Genomic DNA, 25,182 nt, shown 5'->3' on the forward strand with positions numbered 1-25,182 from the left:
ATGTTCAAACGTCATCAATCTTCAGCTAGAGTGGTATCTTTTAGACCACAAAGAGTTACCTCCTGAAAGCCTCCATCTTGCTCAAATGTGGCCACTCTCCAAGCCAAACTCAGCATATAAATGCATTACCTTCCCCCCAGCATGGGACATAGCTCCCAGGGATGAACCTTTCTGGCACTGAGGGATTATTACCAATTACCAGCTGGTGACGCAACTAGGAAAAGACCTTGAATGAAAGGGGGAAATGGTAAAGACAAATGAGTTTATATGGCTAAGAGACTTAAAAAAGAGTTAGGAGGTCATCAGAGAGGTCACACTTAGTCATGTCTCAACAGGATCCCAGAGACAGCCAAAGTAGATACAGCCCCAGGTACTAGTGCTCCTGAGCATTACGGAGACACACAGGTTCTACAGTAAGGGCAGATGGCTCTGGAGTCCTATTTTGAAATTTGTGCTCCTGAGTGTGATGGAGTTGGACTCAGATGTGACCTTTCTACAAATGCCTCTTCTATCACTTTTACTGAACCTGTGGTTGGTGCTGGGGTTGGTGTATACTCAGGAGACTTGAATCTCTGGACTGTCCATGTGCCAGCTGGGCCCTGAGCCTCAGCAGAGTTGCAACTCCTACTCTCTGGTTCATTGGACTTACCAAGGCCAGCCAACAGGGAGGTGAAAATGGTCAACCACAACACCAGGGAACTGAGAGTGTCTATAACTGCAAGCAGGAGAATCCCATCCATCAGCCATGTGGGATCTAAGTCCCCTCTTAGAGGTGGATTTAGAGGTGGAGTGGAACATCACCATCCCAGGATGGAATAATAAATATGGATTGGTGTGGACTTGCTGGTGTCCTACTATAGAAATACTGTGACTCTAGCAATGGAAGAAATTGTATCATTGATGTGGAGACAGTGGCCATGGTAGTTGCTGAGGGCAGGGAGAGGAAAGAAGAGATATGATGTGAGGGGATTTTTGGGACTTGGAGTTGTCCTCAATGATATTGCAAAGACAGATGCTGGACATTATATATCCTGCCATAATCCACTGAATGTACTAGGGGAGAGTGTAAACTACAATGTAAACTATAATCCATGCAGTCAAGCAGTGTTCCAAAATGTATTCACCAAATGCAATGAATGTGCCACGATGAAAGAGGTTGTTGATGTGAGAGGAGTGGGGGTGGTATATGGGAACCTCCTATATTTTTTAATGTAACATTTTTTGTGATCTATGTATCTTTTTTTAAAAAAAGAGTAATGTAGAAATTTTTAAAAATGAAAAAAAAAAAAAAAGATAACCACTATATCCTCGCCAGGATGGTTGAAATTAAAAAGATGGATGATACTCAGTGTTGGTGAATACGTGGAGCTATAGTAACTGATACTACTACTAACTAACTAGTAAACTGCTAGTTGGTTTTGGTATAACCATGTTGGAAAACTTTCTAGCACTACAGTTAACATTAAACATATGCATACTCTATTACTCAGCAATTCTGTTTCTAGATATATACCTAAGAAAGTGCATATGTACATACAACAAAGTTCATAGCAGTATTTCTCTTAATAGCCCCAAACTGGAAACAACTCATATGTCCATCAGCAGTACAATAGATAAATAAATTATGATATAGTCATGAAATGGAATACTAAACAGAAGAAAAAAGAACCAATTACTGCTCTAATGGACAAACGTGGATAAATTTTATAGACATGAGTTTGAGTGAAGGAAGCCAGACTCAAAAGAAAACTATCATTCCATGTATATGAAATCCAAGGAGAGACCAAACAAATCCATGGTGATAGAACAGTGGTTACCTTTTAGGGAGATGGGGTAACTGGAATAGGATCCAAGGGAATCCTCTGAGGAAATGTTCTATATCTTAAATCTAGATGGTGGTCACATGGGTGCATCCATATGTAAAAATTCATCAAGCTATACATTTAAGATGTGTACATTATACTGTAAATTATACTTCAATAAAAATAAGTAAAAGGGCAAAAATTGTCCATTAAAATTTTCATTTTTTGAATGCCATATGATTTGTTTTCATTTGGTCATTTCATTATTTGGTCGCTTTTAATAGTCTTTTGGTCCTAAATTAGGTTTTATTTTCCTCTTTTATTTAAGATACTCATTTATTCAAATAGTTTAATATGTAAAGTCTTTTCAGGTTTCCCTGTGTTTTTTTCTTTTTATTGTTTAGCAATAGTCATGTAAAATTTAATATGTGGCAGTCCTGTTTCAAGTACTTTAAATGGATTAACTCATTGAATCCACACAACAATCCATGAAATATTTACTACTATTATCCCCATTTTACAAATTATGAAGCTGAGACATAAAGAGGGGGCGGAATCTGTCCAAGGTCTTGTAGCTTGTAAGGGGCAAGACTTGAACCCAGCTAACCTTGCTTCAGCATCCATGCTAAACCCTCAGAATTTGCTGTCACTGGCTGATTCTGACTTGGGTTTGGACCCGAACTCTTCATTTGGTCCGAAAAACTACAAGTAGGAACTTTTTACTTTAAATAACTTTATTTCACATTCAAAAATTTTTTTTAAAATGCAAAAAGGCAGCTCAACAAGTTATGGAAGCATTATTTCTAAAAAGTTCTGTCCAGGTAATTTATCTCATCTAATTCCAACTACTAACTCAATTGTTCCTCTAGTGTTAAGACAGATAAACAGATGAACACAGATTAAATGACACAGTCAAGTTTTCCTTATTAATAAAAAAATGAAGAAGAGAAAAAATGCTAAATCGTATTCATATCTCACAAAACCAAATCCCATCATCTTTTTTTACCTTTAGCATTAATATAGTACCAACTTTGCTTTTGCTACAAAAACATTACAATATTGTTAACTATAGTCTATAAATTACATTTGTTCTATTTTTACCAGCAGAACACTTCTGTAATTATTTTCCTAACCACAGTCCTCATCTACTGCCAAAATCATTGTTATACATTCCCTATATTACCCTCCAGCTGTCGTCCAACTAACATTAATCATCTGTAAATTCTCAGGGTCGGTTTTCTTTTTTCTGTCTTCTAATTCACCCCTTTGTTAAGAGCTCAGTCCTTCCTCAGTCCCATCTTTATGCCAGACTTTCTCCTGTTTCTCTACCAAGTGTGGGGTTAAGGCTTTCCTCCTGGATCTGCTCCCTTTATCCTGGTACTACCGAAACTCTAGGCATTCATAATTCACACGTCTCAGGTCTTCTGCTACTTTAGAGCTCTCTTCCTGAACTCACTCTGTTGCTTAGTTCCTGGCTTTGGGAAGTTCATTTCTGCTTTTTCAGGCTCATCAATCCTTTAAATTTTACCTGGTATTCTTAGATACTTTGTAGTAAGGGAGTCTCAAGATTGCCAGTCCACTGTATTGCTGCGAACAAATTCATAGCACTTTAGCAACATTGTAGAAATCAGTGTTCCCCTAGCCTGTGTCTTCCTTGGACTGGGAGAGGAGTGGATTGGCTGCTGGGCTGCCTTCTGAGGTTTCCAAGGCTCCAAAAAAAAGGTCTGTGAATAAGAGGAAGAAATTCCAATAGGATGAAAGGATGGTTTGCAGAAGACAAAGTTTACCAGTTCCTGAAACAACATCAGAAGCAAATAGTAGCAAGGCCTTGGCATGGCTATGGAGCTGGGTTTGTTTTCCTTCCTGATGGAATAGGGCTTTGTCCATAGATCAAAAAACCTCTGGATCAAAGGTGTTTTTTTTTCTGTGGTAGTTTGATGGTTTGGAACTGTGTGTATCCCAGAAAAATATGTTCTTAAAGTTAATCCATTCCTGTGGGTATGAAACCATTGAATGTAGGACCTTTTTTTCCCCAATATATATTTTTTATTAGATAAGTTGTGAGCTTACAAAACTATCATGCATAATGTGCAGAATTCTTGTATATTACCCCTCTACCAACACCTTACATTTCAGTGAAATATTTGTTACAGATTATAAAAGAATATAATCATAATATCACTAACCAAGGTACAAGGGTTACATTTGGTGTATTTTTTCCATCCATCCCGTATTATTAACACCATGTATTAGTACGATACATTTGTTATAGTTCATGAGAGAATACTCTCATATTTGTACTGTTAACCACAGTCCATCTTCCACCACCTGGTTCACTGTGTTAAACAGTCCTATCAGCACTGCACATGGGCCAGCTCCACACGGGTCAAGGAGACCCGGGCTTTGAACTGCAGACCTCCCATGTGGTAAATGGACACCCTAACCACTGGGCCAAGTCCACCGCCAAGAATCATGTATTTTAGAGGCTTTTGTTGGAGGGTAACAACTCTAAATGTCTCCCACAAACCTGGCTTGGTGGCTTTGGTCTGAAACCTGGGTTTAGGCATCTGCCAAGACCTCCATTGGGATGCCCAATGGTACAGCTGAGTTCTTAGGATGCGGAGACCAGAGAAGAGGCTCCAAATGTCCCCCAAAGCTTAGGAGATCTCAAAGCAGTCAGTGTCCTTTAACTTCTTAGAGGGACAAGTATTTTGGGAACTTTGGAGGGTAAAAGTTTAGTCATATTCAGATTCTGGGAAGCCAGATCAGCTGACAAATGCTTCTTAATTTTTCCTAGATAATGGGCATGGCCTCTATTATACCAGTAGAATAGTCCTAGACAGCACTCAAAACCTGCAAGATGAAGCCCACCAACTTTAGGAGGATGCAGTCTTTGGAAGCGCCCAGACTTTCCTACTCTCGTGGTCCAGTATCCTTTTAGTGGACCATGTATCTTCAAAACTCTGTTTATTTCTTCCAGAATCAACACTTTATTAGTCATGTGGGGATTTCATCCAGCTCCACCCACAGTGCCAGTCTCATCTTCCCCCAACTGCAACAGAGTACCAAGATGGTTTTTCACACTGTCAGGTAGGGCCTACTGCCCCTAACCAGCAAGAAGTAGTTACAGAAGAATGACCATCATCCTTCAATGCCCCCTTATGAATAAGGGTGTAAACCTTCTGAGGGGGTGTTGAGGCAAGTTAGTTTAGAGAAAGGGAAGACAAGTCTAAGACCTGGTAGAAAAACATGGCTGCAAAACCCATGGCCATGGAACCCCACTTAGAAACCCCTGAGGGAAAGACTGCCACTAAGCAGGCTGCTGGAAGGACCCTGCAAGAACCCTATTTGGAATGAGATCTCATTTGGGGTCAAAGGAAAGCCCTGGATATCCTCAAGGGGTCTCACCATTGGGATCCTTGGGGAACTGACAGGTGGGGTAACCAATCAGAATGGCAAACAGCTGGGGCCCCTCCCCCAAACATTAGCAAGGGAAGGAATAATTTATTGTATAATAAAGGTAACCACACAAGCAAATTCTCTCTTTCTGCCTGGAGGAGCCCACACCTGCATCTGGGGATGGGTAATCTGTTATTTTCTCCCATTTCTGTTCTTTTCTCCTATTTTCTCAGTATGCTACTATCCTAACTGAACCAGCATGTTCTTAAATTATTTTATGTAACATAGCCAAGAACCTAGAGAAATTCTTCATCCCCCGACTTCCCCCAGCTTCAGAATTGGCGTTTGAATTCAGCTCCTTTGCCCAGCTTAAGCTTCTGCACAGTGAGAGGAGGCAGGAAATACCTCCTCCTCTGGTGTTAGCTGGTTGTAGCGCATTTCACAGTGATCACTGGGGTCTCCTCTAGCACTGCCTCTGCGTGTCTCCTGTGTGTGTTTCATTCTTCTAAATCCTTTTAAGGCTCCCTGAGTGTGACAGTTTGGTATTGTTTATGAATTCAAAAAAACAGATATTGGCTAATGTTTGTAAACTGGTCTGTTCCTCTGGGTGTATTGGATTGTATTAGATTCAGAGGTTTCACTTTTACTTTGTTAAATATAGATTAGGGATTTTATTTGACCATGTCATTGGGGTAACTCAGTTTGAGATGTGTGTCCCCCCCACCCCAACACACACACACCCATGCATTGTGGGCTATATAAATGGATGCTCAGTTAAAGACAGGGAAGTAAATACATGGAGAAGGAGAACATAAAGAGTTTACTTTTGGATGTTGGAGCCCCAGAGAGAGCCAAGCCATTTGCCTGATATTTTGCAGCTGAAGAGACCAGAGCCCTGAACAGCTTTGAAAGCCTGGAAAGAAATAGCCCTGGGGAGAAAGACAAGCCTTATCCTAGCTTACAGCTGAGATCAGAAGAAGCTGGGACCACAGAACCTTAAGAGGAAGAAGACAGCTGAACCCTTGTAGAGACCAGCAGCCATCTTGCTCTAAGACATGGCAACAGATTCTGGTGAGGGAAGTAACTTACTCTTTATGGCTTGTGACTGTAAGCTTCTACTCCAAATAAATGCCCTTTATAAGAGCCAACAGATTTCTGGCATTTTGCATCAGCACTCCTTTGGCTGACTAATACACTGAGAGAAGGAAGATTTGTAAGTTCTACACAGCCATGCTAGGACCTCAGTAGCCAGTCTTCACTGCATGTCTGGACCCTATGAGACAGGTTCTCTTTTCTAAATTAGACTTTACAACCGCAAAAGATGTTTGCTGGTCCCTACTCTTCCCTTGCAGAGGGTGGTGTTCTAGCTTGTGGGAGGTAGGGCAGGGAGAGCTCACTTGGGAGGTTATTAGCATTCCCCTCATTGTTTTCACAGACTTGCACCATATTTTATAGCCTCCTAGGGTGTGTCCTTACTCTATTTTTGGAACAAATTCCTTTATATCTGAGAGGCCTTTAGGGGAGTTTAGGAGGTCAGGGTGAGGAAGGCAGGTGTGGAAGAGCAGTGGAACACCCCTCAGGGTGGCTACCAAGGGGCAGGTACTTTTAGAGTCTGGGTTCTCCTGCATCCAGGTTTTGGCAGCAGGGCCTGTCCTGGTCCCTGGAGGCAGTGCCCTTTGTCCTTAGACCAACCAACTACATCATGCCATCCTAGCTGGGTGGAAGGTGGACAACCAGTATGTAAAGCAAGACTGACAACATGGGGGTAGGGGACAGGAAAACTGAGGAATGCCTGAAACTAATGTGGCAGAGGTAATGGATGAAAGATTGGGAGGTGTTTCAGATTCAGAAATGACACCGTGTAGTGACTTACTGTTTGGGATCTGAGGGAAGAATCACTATGACTCTGACTGCAGAAAGCAGGAAAGACTATCTGGAGAATGTTTTTATCGTTTTTCTCTTAATATTTTTAAATACCTAGAGGATTCAGCACATGGATATTAAAGGAAAGAATCATCTTGGAAGACTGAAAATTTGTAAGCATTTGGGTTATTACATGTGTAGATTGAAAAATAAAAGGTTTCCCCAATTGCTCCCTAAATTTTCTTAACACACCCTCCCCAGTGGTTACCACTGTTAACTATTTAAAATATATATACATATACATACACAAATACACTTTCTATGTATGCATAATATAATAACATGTATTTATATTAACTTTTAAATTCCCAAATGAACTCATACATATATGTCATGCAATTTTTTTTTTTTAAGGTACCAGGGTTAGGGACTAAGCCTGGACCTTGCATGTGGGAAGCTGGTACTCAACGACTGAGCTACAGCGGCTCCCCTGAGTTGATTTTTTCACTCGTATGCTTAGTTTTTGTTGTTAGGGGGCATCAGGGTCGAACCCAGAAACTTGTACATGGACAGCAGGTGCTCAACCACTTGAGCTACATTCACTCCCCCCACAATTTGCTTTTTTCACTTAAGGGTATTATTTAAACATCTTTCTGTGATAGCTTCTGGATCTATTTTACTTTTTACTGTTGCATCATATCCCATGAATATACTATAATTTTTTAACCAATAGCCTGCCAGTAGATATTTAGGTCATTTCCAATTTTTTGGTAATATAAAAAAGACCTCAATGAATCTCCACATACATTATATTGATGTGGGCTATGGGTGGGAGGCTCTTTGTCTCTTCAGAGATAACCTAAACTATCTGTGACTTGTGGGTGTGGGGTGATAAAAGGCTGCAGTCCTGCCCTTGGTGACCATGGCAAGGACTCCAGTCCCAAGGAACAGTTTAACAATGCAAGGTCTAAAAACATTAAGTATTCAGGGGAAATACAAACCAAATATGCTAAAACCTTATCTAGAATGCCTGAGGTCCATGCTAAAAGCTTACCTAAGATGTGGAAGATATATATGCTAATTCAAGCCTGTTGAGAACTGAAACAAAAGAACCATTTGGCCTTTCCTCTCTGTATAAAAGGGACTTAAAAATCTTGTTCAGGGCTCGGGATTGAAACAGAAAGCTCCCGAGTCTGGCCAGCCGTCAATAAGCCATTTTTCCTTCTCAAAATCATTCCTGAATCCTGGCCTCTCTATACGTAAATAATTGAACCTCTCTCAAATTCTACAACAATATGAGTATTTCTTAAGGTTAAATTCCTAGATGTGAAACTCAGTAGAGTACATAACTTTTCCTAAGTAACATTTTTTTATTACAAAAGAAAGCTGTTCAACATGGAAAAGTTAAAAAATAAAGACAAATAAAAAAGCTAAAATCATTTATAATTTCACTCGGACATACCAATTTGTAATCTACTTTTTCATTTGATGAATTATTATGATTATTCTATGTCATTAAGTAACCTGCCAGATAAGGGTTTTGAACCTGCTTTCAGTGTAGGGAAAAGTACTGTCACCTATGCAGTTATGCCCCATGCCAGGGTGTCTGATACATAGAGATGCTCTACAAATGTTTTTGTTGAAGAGGATTATCTTCAGTATTGGATTCTAAATGTTCCTCCAACTGTAAAGGTCAACAAGGCTACCAGGGTATAAACCAGGGACTGCCTGGTACACACCCAAGTGATAAGGGAAAGAATGGCTGGTTCATGGCAGGAGGGAGGCCAGAATTCAGAGAAATTGAGCTGATTAGGACATCCCAACCAGCAAGACTGCCAGTCAAGGTGTTTCAAAACAGGTTAAAGGACAGAGTTGAACCTCCCTACCAGGCTAGGGGGTATAGCTCAGGGGCAGAGCATTTGACTGCAGATCAAGAGGTCCCCGGTTCAAATCCGGGTGCCCCCTGTTTTTTTTCTCACTTTTGTCTTGCATTACTTGCTCCTCACAGGCCAGAACACCTGGTACCACATCTTTTCCCAAATGGAGAACCATTAGACAGGCCAAAACTCTTTGACCAGGGGAGCTGCTATAGCTCAGTGGTTGAGTGCCACTTTCCACATATAAGGTCTCAGGTTCAATCCCTGGCCCTGGTACCTCCCCACCATACCCCTCAAAAAAAAAAAAAAAACTGTCTTGACCAACAGCTTCTTAGAAGTACACAGTGTGTGTGTGTTTTAAAAAGATCTCTCAGGTGGATTTACAAAGAACTGATTTGGGTCTTACTCAGCTCAATCTTTATCCCACCAGTGCTGGGACTGAGACTTCACTTTTTACCTATATTCCCATCTCCCCAAATACATGTGTCTACATCTCCTGCTGTGTATTTCACAGTACACAGCTTAGAATACGCACACAGGAGTAGCTTCTGTAGAAGCGTCAAGAGTAGCTTCAATGACCTCTACAATGGAGTAGGTGCTTTGCTTTCTGAGCTCAGCATATTGGGCAGCAGATTGGAGGCCCTGGCCTGAGGCTCCATCTCCCCCAATTCTGGAACTTACATATGGTGCTGCTCCAGGCTCACAGACCCACCCAAAGACTCATGCTTTGCCCTTCCCGTAATAGGACCTAGAGAAGAGCAGGATTCTGGGAGACTCTCTGGGACTAAGGCAGAGGAATGAGACAGTGGAGAAAATGGTGGAAGAAGTCACCTAGGGCTTCTTAGAGGACCTGCCCAGATCCTACCTGCCTCTTTCTCTTCCCTATGCAGGCAGATTCAGAATCACAGGACCCAGCAAGAGAAAGGAAGCTGGAATCACAGTTCCAAAACTCAGTGAGTAAAAATAAGAAGAGGTAGGGAGCACCTGGATTTGAACCTTTTGGTCTGATCTTATAAGCTCACACTTTTGTCTCTGTCTAATGAATAGCATTGACCTCTGTAATTATAATCAGATTCCTTCAAAACACTGAGCCGCCTTCTTATATCTAGTAATTCCACCATCTCTGCTCTACCACAGACAGAAGGCATTCCTGCTTGCCATTCTCTTTGCATAATCCCCTGCCTCTGCCCACTTGGCCTCCTTCCATTCCCTATGTCCAACACCCACCTCCGTCAGTCCATAGCTGAGGACATCACTGTAAAAATCATGGATGCCTCAGTGGAAGGCATCTGGGCTAATCTAAAGGGGTGGTTCCCAATCTGTACTGCCCATCACAGTCATCTGGTGTGTAAGGTAGGGAAAGTGGACAGTGTGCTTTTATTAAAAGAAAAGTTCACAGGCTCCACCTCAGACCTCCTAAGGCAGATTACTTGGAAATGGGGCCAAGCAACTCTATTTTTAACAAGCTCCTCAGATGCCTCTAATGAAAAGTCAGAATTGGGAACCACAGAGATTTAATTTGTTGTCTCTTGTTATATGTTTTAAAAGAGTCTTTAATTAAAAGACATGTCCAAGCACACACACCTCATTAATAATAGGGTCCTGACTAGCTTCCACATTGCTGGTCCTTGGCTCTATCCACTAAGCCCACCCTGGGGCAGGACAGACCTGGCCTGCTGCCTTCATTTGTTTCTCACTCCTCATCAGCTGAAGTCTTCAATGGGCCAAAAATGATAGGCATTTCCTCAGAGTGATGGAGAACGGGGAATGATTTCCAGTCTATGTCTAGTACTAACAAGGGCATCAGGACCTAAACCATGGATCTCCTGGCCTGCATCAAATGCTCTTCCTTTGTATCAGAAGCCCAGTTTAACCATGTTTCCTAATTGATGCTATTTAATAATTGTGGCCTGCCCCAGGAATCCTCAAGGAAACTGTAGTTTTTGTTTATTTCTAGTCAGCCCCAGTGACCTGTCTGACTTGCTTGAAGCAAACAAACCACTTTCTGGTTAAAAATTTACCCTCTCCTTTTCCACTAACCCTTCATTTGAATGCCCATAAGCCTTCTCTGCCCTGTACATTCCCTTCCTTCTGTCTCTAGCTGGATGCATTGGCTTTGAAAATCACTTGTTAGTGGAATAGTCCCCACTTCCTTCCTATTGCACCTCTTCCTGAGCACACTCATCTAAAACCCAACCTCCCTAGTACTTTCTCTCTACCCCACCATCATCCATTAGACTTTTGGCTGGATTTTCCTTTCTCTTCCATCTCCTACCTTTCCTCTTCTTTCTTCCCAAGGCAAAATTCTTGGCCTTGGACATGCTGAGCTGAGCATAGGGGAGGTATTTGGCCAGAGCTGTCTCTGAAGGCCTCAGATCATCTGGAGGAGCAGGTACTGAGCTTAAGTCTAACTGTTTTGGGGTCCAAATCCAAGGCCCAAAGGGGTATTTGAACTGGAACAAGAGATCTCTCACTCTGCGGGCTGAGCCCTTGCCTAGGAAGGTCAGACCACACCCTTGGCTGTGCATCTTTCCCCTGTAAGATGCATCTGCCTGGAGACCCACATTGTCCCTTCCTTTATCAAACTGTAGCATGTTTTTGGTTATGATGATGATAGGGCAGCACCTGACACTTGGTGGATGGAACCAGGGATACATGACATTCTTAAAGAATTTCCAGGCAGCGGACTTGGCCCAGTGGTTAAGGCATCTGTCTACCACATGGGAGGTCCACGGTTTAAACCCCGGGCCTCCTTGACCCGTGTGGAGCTGGCCCATGCACAGTGCTGATGCGCGCAAGGAGTGCGGGGCCACGCAGGGGTGTCCCCCGCTTAGGGGAGCCCCACACGCAAGGACTGCGCCCAGTAAGGAGAGCTGCCCAGCACAAAAGTAAGTGCAGCCTGCCCAGGAATGGTGCCGCACACATGGAGAGCTGACACAACAAGATGTTGCAACAAAAAGAAACACAGATTCCCGTGCCGCTGACAACAACAGAAGCAGACAAAGAAAGAATATGCAGCAAATAGACACAGAACAGACAAGCAGGGTCGGAGGGAAGGGGAGAGAAATTAATTAACTAATTAATTAAGAAAAAAAAGAAAAGAATTTCCAGTAGCCAGGACAAGAGGGGCTGCTTTAGCTGCCATGGAGATTTGGAGGAATATTTAAATGGTTACAATGAATTCACTACATCCTCTCATAAATCCCCCTTATAATTTTTGGAGTAGTACTCTTTCCTGATAAATGTCCCACTTTCACACATGAGATCAGGGAGGTCACGAATTTAACTTAATTTAACAACTTCAGGGTGGAAATTTGTCTTTGGTTTTCTGCTAAACCATGCGAGTGCCTTAGATAAGATTATTGTAGCCCAGACATAGAAAGCCCTATAGTACCGTTTGTGATTGATACAAAAAGCTGTACATGGGATATAGTAATTCCCAGTTCCACTAAAATTAGCCACCCACCCTGCAGCTTTTCATTCTGACTTATGGCAGCAGTTACTGGGTCTTCCAAAGTCTTGCTTTCAGTGGGCACTTCATTCCAGCTGACCACAGCAGCAATTTACTCTGCTGCTTTGAGGCTATATACCATGGTCTGCTAGATTCCCATCCAGAAAGGAGCAACTGGATTTGTACTGACTTCAGTACAACCAGGTTTGACAATTAATCCCAAATTCTCCCACACCCCATTCCCCTGGGAATCTCTTGCTTGAAAATTACTCCTGGTACCAATTTCTGTACTAGTCATAGTAAGTAGAGATAAAAATAGAAATGGACTGCGACTAATGGAAACAGACAAAACAATTTCTGACAGTGTATCAGGAAGCTCAGAGTACTGAAGGTTGGAGCTCTAGGCTCACAGCCAAGGTTACAGCAGAGCAGCATCCTGGTCAGGGGGCCACTGCAGCCCCCACTGAATACTGGATGCAGCCAGCAGCTCTACTTTGGTGACAGAGCTCTGCCACTCCTGGAATAAAGGATAGTTGGTCTCTTGTTTCTATGTGTTACTCATTCCACATTTAAAGTTTGAGCCATGCCCTTAACACCAGCAATTAGGGGGTCTAAGTGTCTGACATATTTGTTTGGTGTAGCAGTTTGCAGAGCTGTACTTTCCACCAAGACTCACACTATTTTGGGTGCCCAAAATACATGAAGAAGGTTCGGGTGGCAGGCAGTTAAATAATAACATTAATGTTTACCAAATACCACAGAGAAGGACTGAATCAGCACAGGAAGGTTGGGTAGTGGAGCTCTTCTGTGTCTTCAAGAGACCGATAAGTTGTAACTGAAAGGTCCTGAACCACCTCTTCTCTTCCCTCCTCATAGGAAGTTTCAGTGTGGGAAAAGAAGTTGGAATAAGAACTGGTTCAGAGGATAAAAGGTTAAGCAGCCATGTGACCCCTGGATTTGAACCAGGGACATCTTGATCTGCAGTCAAATGCTCTACCCCTGAATTATACCCCCTCTCCAACAGAGCTTTGATTTAACACTATTAACAAGTGTGGCCCCACTCGCACACTACAGTGCATGGTGATTTCTATTTGCTGCTACTCTGTGCCTGGGCCAGGCAGATCCATCATACTGCAAACTTACCCCTTTCTGGTAATGAGTTAACTCTCTTCTGTCTTCATTTGAACTCCAGAAAATTCCTCTGCCTTGATCTGCAGTTTCTCTTTCCTTAAGACCTATCTGGGGTCACCACACCATTCCCTCTAGAATCAATGGATGGCTTTTGGTTTTCTCTGTCATTATCTTCTCTCTTTTCCTCTTCCCTCATCCTGTGATCAAGTTATTGACTTTGGAAGAGTCTCCCACAGACTAGGTTGACAAAACTGCAGGCATTTGGCCTGAGAGATTGCAACCTCCATGCTAAGCTAGAGAACAATTCCAGCTCTCCCAGGAGGCCCCAAACCATCAGATCAGCACCATTGGAGAGGCAAAAATCCTGGCTGTTTTGGTGGCTCAATGACAAATACCAAAGGCCCCTTGAACTGAAAGGGCCTTTCCTCATCCTGGCCAAGCCCCTGCCCCACAGCAGGATACATCACACAGTAGGTTATACGGAAGATGTACCTTTGGTGAGGCAACTCACTAATCCATCTTAGCAACTAAAACATCTGATAAATGCCAGAATCAGAACCACCCAGAGGGGCATATAAGACTTTCTAGGTATGTGATTCAATTATTTCTATTACACATAAAATTTCAGTGTTGTCATAAAAAAAAAAAAAAAAAAAAAAAACTTAAAAAAAATCTCATGTCAATGCCTTGCCTGTTTGAATACATTGTCGATTCTCAACAAATACTTATTGAATTTTAAAATATAGAAAATTTAGAAAACACATAAAAGCATCTGGAAGAAAATTTAAATTACCTGTAATATCACCAGCCAAATAACCTCTAATAGCAGTTTGATTTCTATTGTTCCAAACTTAAAGTTCCAGGATGGTGGGTCTAATATTTTGCTGCTAAGGGGTTGAATCTATTTATAGCTACCTGGTGCCCCCACCCTGCTTTGGGCTATAATGTTCCTTGTCCTATTCTATAAAGAAAAGACTTTTATATTTAACAGAAGGCATATTCCTGACTTGACTTTCTTTTTACGTCAAAAATGTTGAAACTCAGAAGATGCAAAATGGTGCAGTAGGAAGCCCTAGGCACCAGTCCCTCTACTGAAGCAATCATTAAACTGGAAAGTGGATGCAACTTTTTCCAGGAATTCTTTGCAATTCTGGAACCTAATCAGACACATATAACAACCAGGGGAGTGCTTGACGAAGGGAGAGTCTGCTTATCTTCCACATTTAAGGAAATCTCTGTCAGATCATTGTTGATTCCAGAGATAATGGAACAGAAACTTCAATAACCATGTACAAAATGGAATACACACTTTGAAAGAATAGTTTGGAAAAGTCATAACTGGATGACTCCAACCATTAACAAGCAAAAATCCACATTTCTGAGGAATGGGAGAATTAGGTTTCTAGATTTACCACATTATAAATTCAATTCTTAAAAAGAAAATGTTATAAAACACACAAAGAAACACAAAAGTATGGCCTAGTCACAGGAAAAAAGAACTTGACAGAAACCATCCCTGAGACAGTCCAGACATTGGAATTGCTAATCAAAGATATTGAATCAACTATCTTAAACATGGTCAATGAACTAAAGAAAACCATGGACAAATCATTAAAGTAAATCAGGAAAAAAATGTATAAACAAAATAAGAATATCAATAAAGAAATAGAAATTATAAAAAGGAACTAAACAGAAATTCTGGTGCTGAAAAGTACAATAATTTAAATGAAAATTTCACTACAGAGAGTCAATAAGAGATTTGAGCACACAGAAGAATCAGTGAACTTGATGATAAGATCATTGAAATTATCCAGTTTAAAAGTAGCAGAAAGAAAAAAGAATGAAGAAAAGTGAACAGAGCCTGAAAGAGTTTTTGGGACACCATGAAGTATACTATCATATGCATTAAAGTATTTCCAGAGGTGAAGAAAGAGAGAGAAAGGGGCAGAAAAGTACATGAAAAAATAATAGCCCTAAACTCCCCAAATCTGATGAAAGACATAAATATACACATCCCAGAAGCTCAATGAACTCTAAGCAGGATAGATTCAAAGAGATCCATACTGAGACACATTATAATCAAGTTATCAAAACTCAAACAAAATTGGTGTAGCTCAGTGGTTGAGTGCCTGCTTTGCATTTATGAGGTCCAAGATTCAGTATCTTGTACCTCCTAAAAAAGAAAAGAAAAGAAAAGTCTTAAACACAAAGAGGAACTGTTGAAAGCAACAAGAGGGAAACAACTCAATCTTCAATAAGACTAACAATGAATTTCTCCTCAGAAACATGGATGCCAGAACGCAATATCCTGAAAGAAAAAAAAAAAAAAATCAACCAAGAATTCTATATCTAGCAAAACTACTCTTTAAGAATGAGGGGGAGGGGAGCAGCTGTAGCTCAAGTGGTTGAGTACCTGCTTCCCAAGTGCAAGGTCCTGGGTTCAATCCCTGGTACCTCCTAAAATGCAAAACAAAACAAACAAAAAGGCAAAACTGAAAAAAACAACTCTAATTGGGAAGCAGATGTAGGTCAGTGGTTGAGAGCCTGCTTCCCATGTTTGAGATACTGGGGTTGATCTCTGGTAACCCCCTTTAAAAAAATAGTTATGCTTCTGTGCTCATGAATTAAGTTCAGAAGGTGATAGGGTAAGTCATCAGAGGAATGTAAAGAATCCCACCCGATGGACTCAATCATACCTCCAATATTCAAAATCTAGGTTTCTATAATAAATGCCCATAAATACAAATTGAAAAAAAAATGAGGGGAAAATTAAGACATTTCTAAATAAACATAAACTGAGAGAATTCATTAGCAGTGGAACTATCCTCCAAGAAATGTTAAAAGGGGTTCTTCAGATTGAAATGAAAGAACACTGGAGAGTAGCTCAAAGCCATAAGAAGGAATAAAGAACACTGATAAAGGTAACTACATAGGCAAATATAAGTGCCAGTATTATTGTAATTTGGTTTGCAATTCTTCCCTTTTTTCTATATGATTTAAAAGGCAAATGTATAAAGTAAGAATTATATATTTATTTTAATGGGCACATGATATATAAAGACATAACATGAGACAATAAAAATACAAAATGGGAGGGGTGGAAGTGTATAGGTACTGAATGTTTGCATACTACTGAAACTACATTGGCAGTAACAAAATTGTTAGAAGTTTAAGATGCTAACTGTAATCCCAAGGAAACCACTAAGAAAATAACTAAAAAATACACAGAAAAGGAAAGAAGAGAATCAAATGGTGCACTAAAAAATTACTAAGTACAAAAAGGGGGAGTAATGGAAGAATTAAGGAACAACAACAAACATATAAGACATACAGAAAAAAATAGTCAAATGGCAGAAGTAACTTCTTTCTTATTAATAATTACTTAAAAGTAAATAAACTCCTCTATGAAAGGGCAGAGATTGGTAGATTGGGGGGCGGGGAAAGAACACATGACCCTCTGTCTGCTGTCTATAAGAGTCTCACAGACAGACAGAGACACAAAGAGGTTGAAAGCAAAAGGATGGGAAAAGATATTCTATGCCAATAGTAACCAAAAAAGAGATACAGTTACTATATTGTTGTCAGACAAAATAGACTTAAATCAAAAAAGGTAACACAAGACAAAGAAGGACATTTTATATTGGTAAAAGAGTCAATCCTGCAAAAAGATATCACAATTTTAAACATATTATGAACCTAACAACAGACTTCTAAAATATATGAAGACAACAATCCCCCAAGTGCAATAGCAAAGACCAAAAAAAAAGGAAGGTCCAACAATGAGCCCTTGATACTAATGACTATGCTTGTAAGCCTGTGCACCTGAAATAAGAACAAGGCCTAGAGCTGCAGAGTGCCTAAGAGTTGCCTCCTGAGAGCCTCCATGTTGCTCAAATGTGGCCAGTCTTGAAGCCAAACTCAGCATGTAAATGTGTTGCCTTCCCCCCAGCGTGGGACATGACTCCTGGGGATGAGCCTCCCTGGCACTGAGGGATTACAACCAAGTACCAGCTGACGATGTAACTAGAAAATGACCTCAAATAAAAGGGTCAACTCGGACCAGCAGAATATCTCAGTCTACATATAATACCAGGAGTTAAAAATGCTTTTTACCTGAACAAAAGGGGGAAATGGAAAGGACAAATGAGTTTATATGGCTATGAGTCACCAAAAAGAGCCGGGAGGTTATCAGAGGGGTCGCTCTTATGCACACCTCAGCAGAGTCCCAGAGACAGATAAAGTAGATACAACCTCCAGGTATTGGTTCTTCTGAGGGCTACAGAGACCCACAAGTTCTATGGTCATGGCAGGCAGATGGAGTTCAGTGCCATGTCAGTTGGCCCTACTTTGGAGTTTGTGTTTCTGTGTGATGGAGCTGGACTCAGATGTGATCTTTGTCCACAAGCCTCTCCTGTTACTTCTACCAGATCTGTAGTTAGTACTGGGGTTTAGTGTATAACCAGGGGACCTGAATCTCTAGACTGACCATGTGATAACCAGGCCCTGAGCCTCAACAGACTTGCAACCCCTACACTCTGGTTTATTGGACTTACCCCACTCAGCTAACATGGAGGTAAAGAAGGTTAACCACACCAGGGAGCCAAGAGTGCCTGCAACTGAAAGCAGGAGAATTGCATCCAGCATCCATGTGGAATCTAAACCACATCTTGATATAGATGTGGAGTGGACACAACCATTCTAAGGTCCACAGGATGGAGGAATAAAGTATGGATTAGAGTGGACTTACTGATATTCTATTCATGAACAATTGTTATCAGTAATCAAAGAAAATGTGGCACTGGTGTGAAGAAAGTGGCCATGGTGGCTGCTGGGGGTAGGAAGTGGGAGGAAGAGATGTGATGTGGGGGCATTTTCGGGGGTTGGAGTTGTCCCAGGTGGTGCTGCAGGGACAGTTACCGGACATTGCATGTCCTCCTATGGGTGAACTGTGGGAGAGCGTGGGCTACGGTATGGACCATTGACCATGAGGTGCAGCAGTGCTCAGAGATGTATTCACCAAGTGCAATGAATGTCTCATGATGATAGAGGAGGTTGTTGTTATGGGGGGAGGAATGGAGTGAGGGGATGGGGGGTATATGGGGACCTCATATTTTTTTGAATGTAACATTAAAAAAATAAAGACAAAAAAAAATTTTTAATTAAAAAAAATAAAACATGTGAAGAAAAAAAATTGCCAGGATTGAAGAGAGAAATAGACATTCTTTAATAATAGTTGGAAACTTCAATACTAGGCTTTTAATAATGGATAGAATAACCAGACATTGGATCAATAAAGAAATAGAGAACTTGAACATTATAAACCAAGTGTTTACAGATGCGGCATTTATAGACTACTCTATCCAACAACAGCAGAAGACATAATTCTCAAGTGCTTAGGGGATCATTTTCCAAGATAGACCACTTGTTAGGCCACAAAATAATCTCAATAAATTTTTAAAGATTGAAATCATATGAAATACCTTGATTATATGACAATAGAATGAAACTAGAAATCAGTAACAGTAATTGCATGAATTTGTGGAAATTAACACATTCTTAAACAATCAGTGGGTAAGAAGAAAGCACAAGAGAAACTAGAAAGTACTTTGAGTCAAATGAAAACACAACATGCCAAAATTTGCAGGATGTAGAAAAAGCAATGGTCAGAGGGAAATGTAAAGCCATAAATGCCTACATTTAAAAAGAAGAAATATATAAAATTAATAACCTAAATGTACACCTTAAGGAACTAGAAAAGAACAACAAAGTAAAAACAAAACTAGCAGAAAGAAGGAAATAGTAAATATTGGAATGGAGATAAATCAAATAGAGAATAGATAAACAACAGAGAAAATAAATGAAACCAAAAAGTTGGTTTGTTGAAAAGATGAACAAAATTAACAAACTTTTAACTTGATTCACTAAGAAAAAATGAAAGAAGACTCAAACTACCAAATTAAGAAATGAAAGTGGGACAGTACTATCAATTTTACAGTTATAAAAAAGGATTATAAATGAATACTCTGAACAATTGTACACCTAAAAATTGGTTGACATAGAAACACATAAACTTAACAAACTGACTTAAGAAAAAAAAACAAAAACAGAAAATCTGAATAGACATATAACAAGTAAGGAGATTTAAATAGTAATCAAAAACCTCCCAACAAGGAAAAGTCCAAATCCATATGGCTTCCCTGATGGAATCTACCAAATATTTTAAAAAGAATTAACACAAATCCTCAATCTCTTCCAAAAAATTGAAAAGGAGGATATACTTCCTAATTCATTCCATCAGACCAGTACTATCTTGATACTAAAGCCAGAAAAAGGCAGTACAAGAGAAGAAACTACAGGCTAATATTCTTTTATGAATATAGGTGTAAAATTCCTTAACACAACACTGGCAAACCAAACTCAACAACATATTAAAAGGGGAGAGTGGAGGTGGCTCAAGTCATTAGGTGCCTCTCTCCCACATGGGAGGTCCCAGATTTGGTTTCCAGTGCTTTCTGAAAGGAAAATGAACAAATGGAGAGCAGACAGTAAGCACAAACAACAGAAGGGCAGGGGGGAAAATAAATAAAAATAAATCTTAAAAAAAAAAATGTTATACACCATGACCAAGTGGGATTTATCCTAGAATACAAGAGTGGTTCAACATAAGAAAATCCATCTGTGTAATACCCCACATTAATAGAATGAAGGAAACACATACACATATATAATCATCTCAAATGGTACGGAAAATATATTTACAAAATCCAACACGTTTTCATCATAAAAACACTCAATAAACTAGGAATAGAAGAGAACTTCTAAAACATGATAAAGGTCATATATGAAAAACCTATACCTAATATCATTCTCAATGATGAAAATTGGAAGCTTTCCCCCTAAGATCAGTAACCAGAGAAGGATGCCTGTTTTCACCACTTCTTTTTAAAATAGTATTGGAAGTTATAGCCAGAGCAATTAGTCAAGAAAAAGAAATAAAATACATCCAAATTGGAAAAGAAGTAAAATTATTCCAGTTCATTGACAACATGATCTTATTTATATGTAGAAACCATAAAGAATCCACAAAAATACTGCTAGAAATAATAAATGAATTCAGCAAATTTACAGGATACAAAATCAACACTCAAAAATCAGTTATATTTCTATACTGTAAGAAACAAAGATTAGTTTAATTTTCACATAAAGGAAAAAATATTAATTAATGTAACCTAGCAGCCTACTGCCTCAGTTTCCTATTCCCGGGTTAAGCAGAAACAAAGGAAACCAGCTTAAGCCAGTCCTATAGCAGTAAAAAAAAGATGCCCAAGAAAGAGCAAAGTCAGTACCAATTCAGCACTAAATTCCATTCCTTATTTGGCAAAGGGGAGCAGGTAAAAACTAAAATGGTTGGAATGTGATGAGGGAAGCGGTTAATCACAAACATTTGTGTGGAAAAGTTAGATCTTCTCGGATAGGTTGTAACCTCTGAAGTATCCAGTCTATGGAGAAGAAGGGCTTGCGTCCTAGGCTTAGGGATATAAATTGTGTCATTTCTCTTTGTTCGGGGCGCCAGCCACATTTTCTGGTTGTGCACCCCTTCTTGCAAGATTGAGAATAAATTATTTTCTTCTCTACAATTGGATGAGCCTTATTTTCTTCTAAAAGAAGATTTACTTCTTACAGCTTTGGGGGCTCACCCGGGATTCTGAAGCTTCAGAAAGTGGACCCCCGGGGTGGATGATGGGGAGGCGCGCCCTGCTGCTTAAGTGGTCTTGGACTCCACCAGCAGGCGCCTCACCTCTGGCAGCCAAGAGGTCTGAGAACAGATGCTTAGATCTGCTGATTGTGGACGGGCAAAAGGGAAAGGAAAATCTGCCTCTCATTAACCAGGTAACTCCATGCATGGACCAAGGTAAGAACAAAGGCTATTAAGTGTTACCTTGGTGGTCAGGAATTCTGATGAGTCTGAGGTTAACTGAGCATGCATGAGACTCGTGACATATGGTGTATAGTGAGTGCAGTGTCCCAATTCGCGTTTCCCTTCTCCCATGAGGGAAAGGGCTGAACACAGACAAAGCGAAAGATTCAAGAGAGTGAGACCCAGACAAGATTCAGAATGGGAAATAGAGGCAGTCAACTGGGAAAAAGGAAAAGAGGGTATCTGTAGGATCCCCTGGAGACATTCCTCCAGATAGTCCATTAGGGAGGATGTTAAGGCATTGGACCGATAGTGATCGGACCAGGGGGAAAGACAAGAAGAAAATGATTAAATACTGCTATTGTATCTGGACCAAGGAAAGTATTTTACTGCTTGATGTATTCTGGCCAAAATATGGGGCAAATGAGGATTTGGCTTTGTGCTGACCTTGTTCTGTATGTTAATGGGAAAACATCCTTCTCCAAAGAAGAATCTATGCCATGTGCTGGTTAAATGGAAAGGGGACCACTTTCTATCCTATGAAAGCTGAAAATCCAGACCCGGAGACTAAGCTTGCAGAAACTAAAGTTGCAGAAAAAAAGCTTTAGAAACTAAACCCTGAGGTCCCCTGTCTAATCTCCCTCCTCCTATGTTCCCCCTCCCCTCCCAGGAGAAGGGCCATTAGACTTAAAGGGCCCAGGAGAAACCATTGTAAACCCTGGGGAACTGGAAAATCAAGCAGGGCCAACAGCCCCACCGGTTACAACCCACCAACAGCTGGGGAAAGAATTGAAACAGTGTAAGAAAAATATACAAAATATTCCATTCCCTAGAACATCTAAGGAAAAGAGAGTGAAAGAACAAAACTCCATTGAGCCTTTGTATCCACTGAGAGAAGTAACCAATGGGGCTGGGGAGATTGGCTATGTAAATGCCGCACTAACAATACTGAAGTAAGAAACTTCAAAAATGAGATGAAATTACTAATGAAAAATCCAATGGGGCTGGCTGAACAAGTAAATCAATTCCTAGGTCCTAGTTTATACACCTGGCCTGAACTTATGTCCATACTGAATATCCTCCTTACAGGAGAAGAAAGAGGAATGGTGCGGAGGGCAGCTATGAAGGAGTGGGAAAGGCAGCATCCACCCGGACAGGGGGTAATGGCAGCAGAACAGAAGTTCCCAAACACAGACCCTAACTGGGGTAAGAATGACTTGGGGGACAGAACACAAAAAAGATCTTAGAGACCTCATTATACAAGGGATCAAATTGGCGGTACCCAAATCTCAAAACCTAAATAAGGCCTTTAAAGTAGCCCAGGAGAAGGATGAAACTTCCTCTGCTTACCTGCAACGATTGAGGGACCAAGTGAGGAAATATTCAGGGATGGACCCTGATGATCCTGTGGCTCAGGGAATGTTAAAGGTCAGCTATGTGAAGGGATCTAGGCCTGACATTCAGAAGAAGATTCAGAAAATAGAAGGATGAATAAATAAGCCATAAAGAGTTATTAAGAGTGTCCCAAAAAGTGTTTGTAAGGAGAGAGGAGGAAAAGCAGAAACAAAAAGCAAAAGTTATAAGCACAGATGATCAAATGGTTAGGAAAAGACTGGAGATGAGTCAGGGAGGAAACAGGTAGAGGTGAAATAAAGATGCAAAATGGGCTTATTTAGATAAGGTGGCAAGAAGAATGTAAAGCTCTGCAGGGTGCTACCACTGTGGGAAGCCTAGTCATTTGGAAAGGGAATGCCTGAGTTTAAAGAAAGAGAGTCTGGGTAATCCCCCCCATGAATTTTGAGGATTGGGGGGGGGGGGGTCTGAGGCTCCTCACTTCTAAAGCCCACCAGGAGCCTTTAGCAAATCTGAGGGTGGGCCCATATCAGGAAATCACATTTCTAGTGGACACTGGCACAGCCGGATCCTCTGTAACTTATCTTTCCAAAGGAACCAAACTCTCTGGCAGTTCCCTTACAGTCTCAGGGGTAAAAGGAGAAGGATTTGAGGTCCCCATTCTTTCTCCCACTAATATTTATTGGGAAAACAATCAAACTGTAAGCCCTCTGTTGTACATCCCAGAAGCCGGGAGTAACTTGTTGGGAAGGGACTTAATAGTATTCATGGGCTTGGATTTGAAAATAAGGAATGGGCAGATAAAAGTAGTCTTAGCCATGCTCACTAAAGAAGATGAAAAAGATATTAGAGAGGAAGTGTGGGTGAGAAAAGGAAATAAAGTGGGTTTGCAGGTAACCCCTATTAAAATCAAATTTTAAAAGGAAAGGGAAATTATTTATTAAAAACAACTTCCCATTCCCCTTAAGGGGATGCAGGAACTTCAACCCATCATTGAAGACCTCCTTCGGGATGGGCTCTTGGAGCCCTGCATGTCCCCCCTTCAATTCTCCTATCTTGCCCGTTCAGAAATCCGACAGTAGGTGGAGGATGGTACAAGATCTAAGGGCCATTAATCAAATCATTTGGGTTCAACACCCAGTAGTCCCAAATCCATACACTCTCCTTAGTAAAATCCCCTGCCATCATAAATGGTTTAGTGTAACAGATCTAAAGGATGCCTTTTGGGCCTGTGCCCTTGATCCAGAGAGTAGAGTCTTGTTTGTCTTTGAGTGGAAGGATCCCTCTGTTGTAGAATTTGAGGAGGTTCAATTATTTGCGTATAGAAAGGCCAGGACTCAGGAATGATTTTGAGAAGGAAAAATGGTTTATTGACAACAGGCCGGACTTGGGTGCTTTCTGTTTCAAACCCCAGCCCCAAACAAGATTTTCAAGTTCTTTTTATACAGGGTGGGGAGTCAAATGGTGCTTTTATCAAAGAAAACTACTTTCTTTGTTAGTTAAGTCTCTGCCTGAGTACCAGGTAGGTTTTGAATTAACATATAGCCCACACCTCAGGTGAGCTTGAATTAGCATCTTGCCCACATTCCGTCTGGATGCAACTTTGAATACACATTCAGTTTTACATCCTTTCTGAACATTCAAAGCCCTTATCACTTAACTGGATTTCTAGAGACTAGGCACACTTGGATATAGAATTAGATGATTTTGAATTCATGCACAGGCTATATTGTATTTCTCATTCGAGGCCAAGTCCAAGTTCCCTTAACTTTTGGCATTACCACCATCAGAGTTTCCCTGGACTGACTGGTATGTATAGAGTTTGCATTGCTAAATTGCCTCCTGGGACTGGAGTTGTTGCCATGGTCACCAAGAGCAGGACTGCAGCCTCTTACCTTTCCACACCCACAAGTCAGGACAGACAGTTTAGGTTAAGGTTATCTCTGAAGAGACAAAGAGCCTCCCACCCGTAGCCCACAGCACCTCTACAGGAAAAAAGAAACCAGCAATATAGGTGGACAGTTTTACCCCAAGGCTTCACAGAATCCCCTAACCTCTTTGTGCAGGAACTGAAAAAGTATTGGAAAAATTTGCAGTCCCATCTGAAATTTCCCTTTTACAATATGTAGGTGATACACCAGCATTAGGTTAAAAAAAGGCAAGTAGTGGTCCAAATGACAAAGAGCTTATTAAATTTCCTGGGAGATCAAGGGCTAAGAGTGTCAAAAAGTAAGCTACAATTTGTGAAAAAAGGAAGTAAAATACCTGGGTGATCTCATTGGTGAGGAAAGGAGAAAAATAAATCCAAAAAACATTCAGGCTATTACTAAATTACCTCTTCCCCAGACAAAAAGAGAACTAAGATTTTTGGGATTGGTGGGATATTGT

General features: G+C 40.7%; 1 long non-coding RNA gene and 1 other non-coding gene across 2 annotated transcripts in view; one reads left to right on the forward strand and one right to left on the reverse strand.

The window, feature by feature from the left end:
• Positions 1–25,182, reverse strand: part of LOC131278550 (uncharacterized) — a 202,091-nt gene that overhangs the window by 89,926 nt on the left and 86,983 nt on the right. The gene's annotated exons all lie outside the window — the stretch shown is intronic.
• On the forward strand, positions 8,958–9,029 carry TRNAC-GCA (transfer RNA cysteine (anticodon GCA)). Its single transcript has one exon. It is a non-coding gene; the product is annotated as a tRNA-Cys (tRNA).

The sequence above is a fragment of the Dasypus novemcinctus genome, chromosome 5 (genome assembly GCF_030445035.2).
Source record: "Dasypus novemcinctus isolate mDasNov1 chromosome 5, mDasNov1.1.hap2, whole genome shotgun sequence".
In the NCBI taxonomy this organism is placed as follows: Eukaryota; Metazoa; Chordata; class Mammalia; order Cingulata; family Dasypodidae; genus Dasypus; species Dasypus novemcinctus.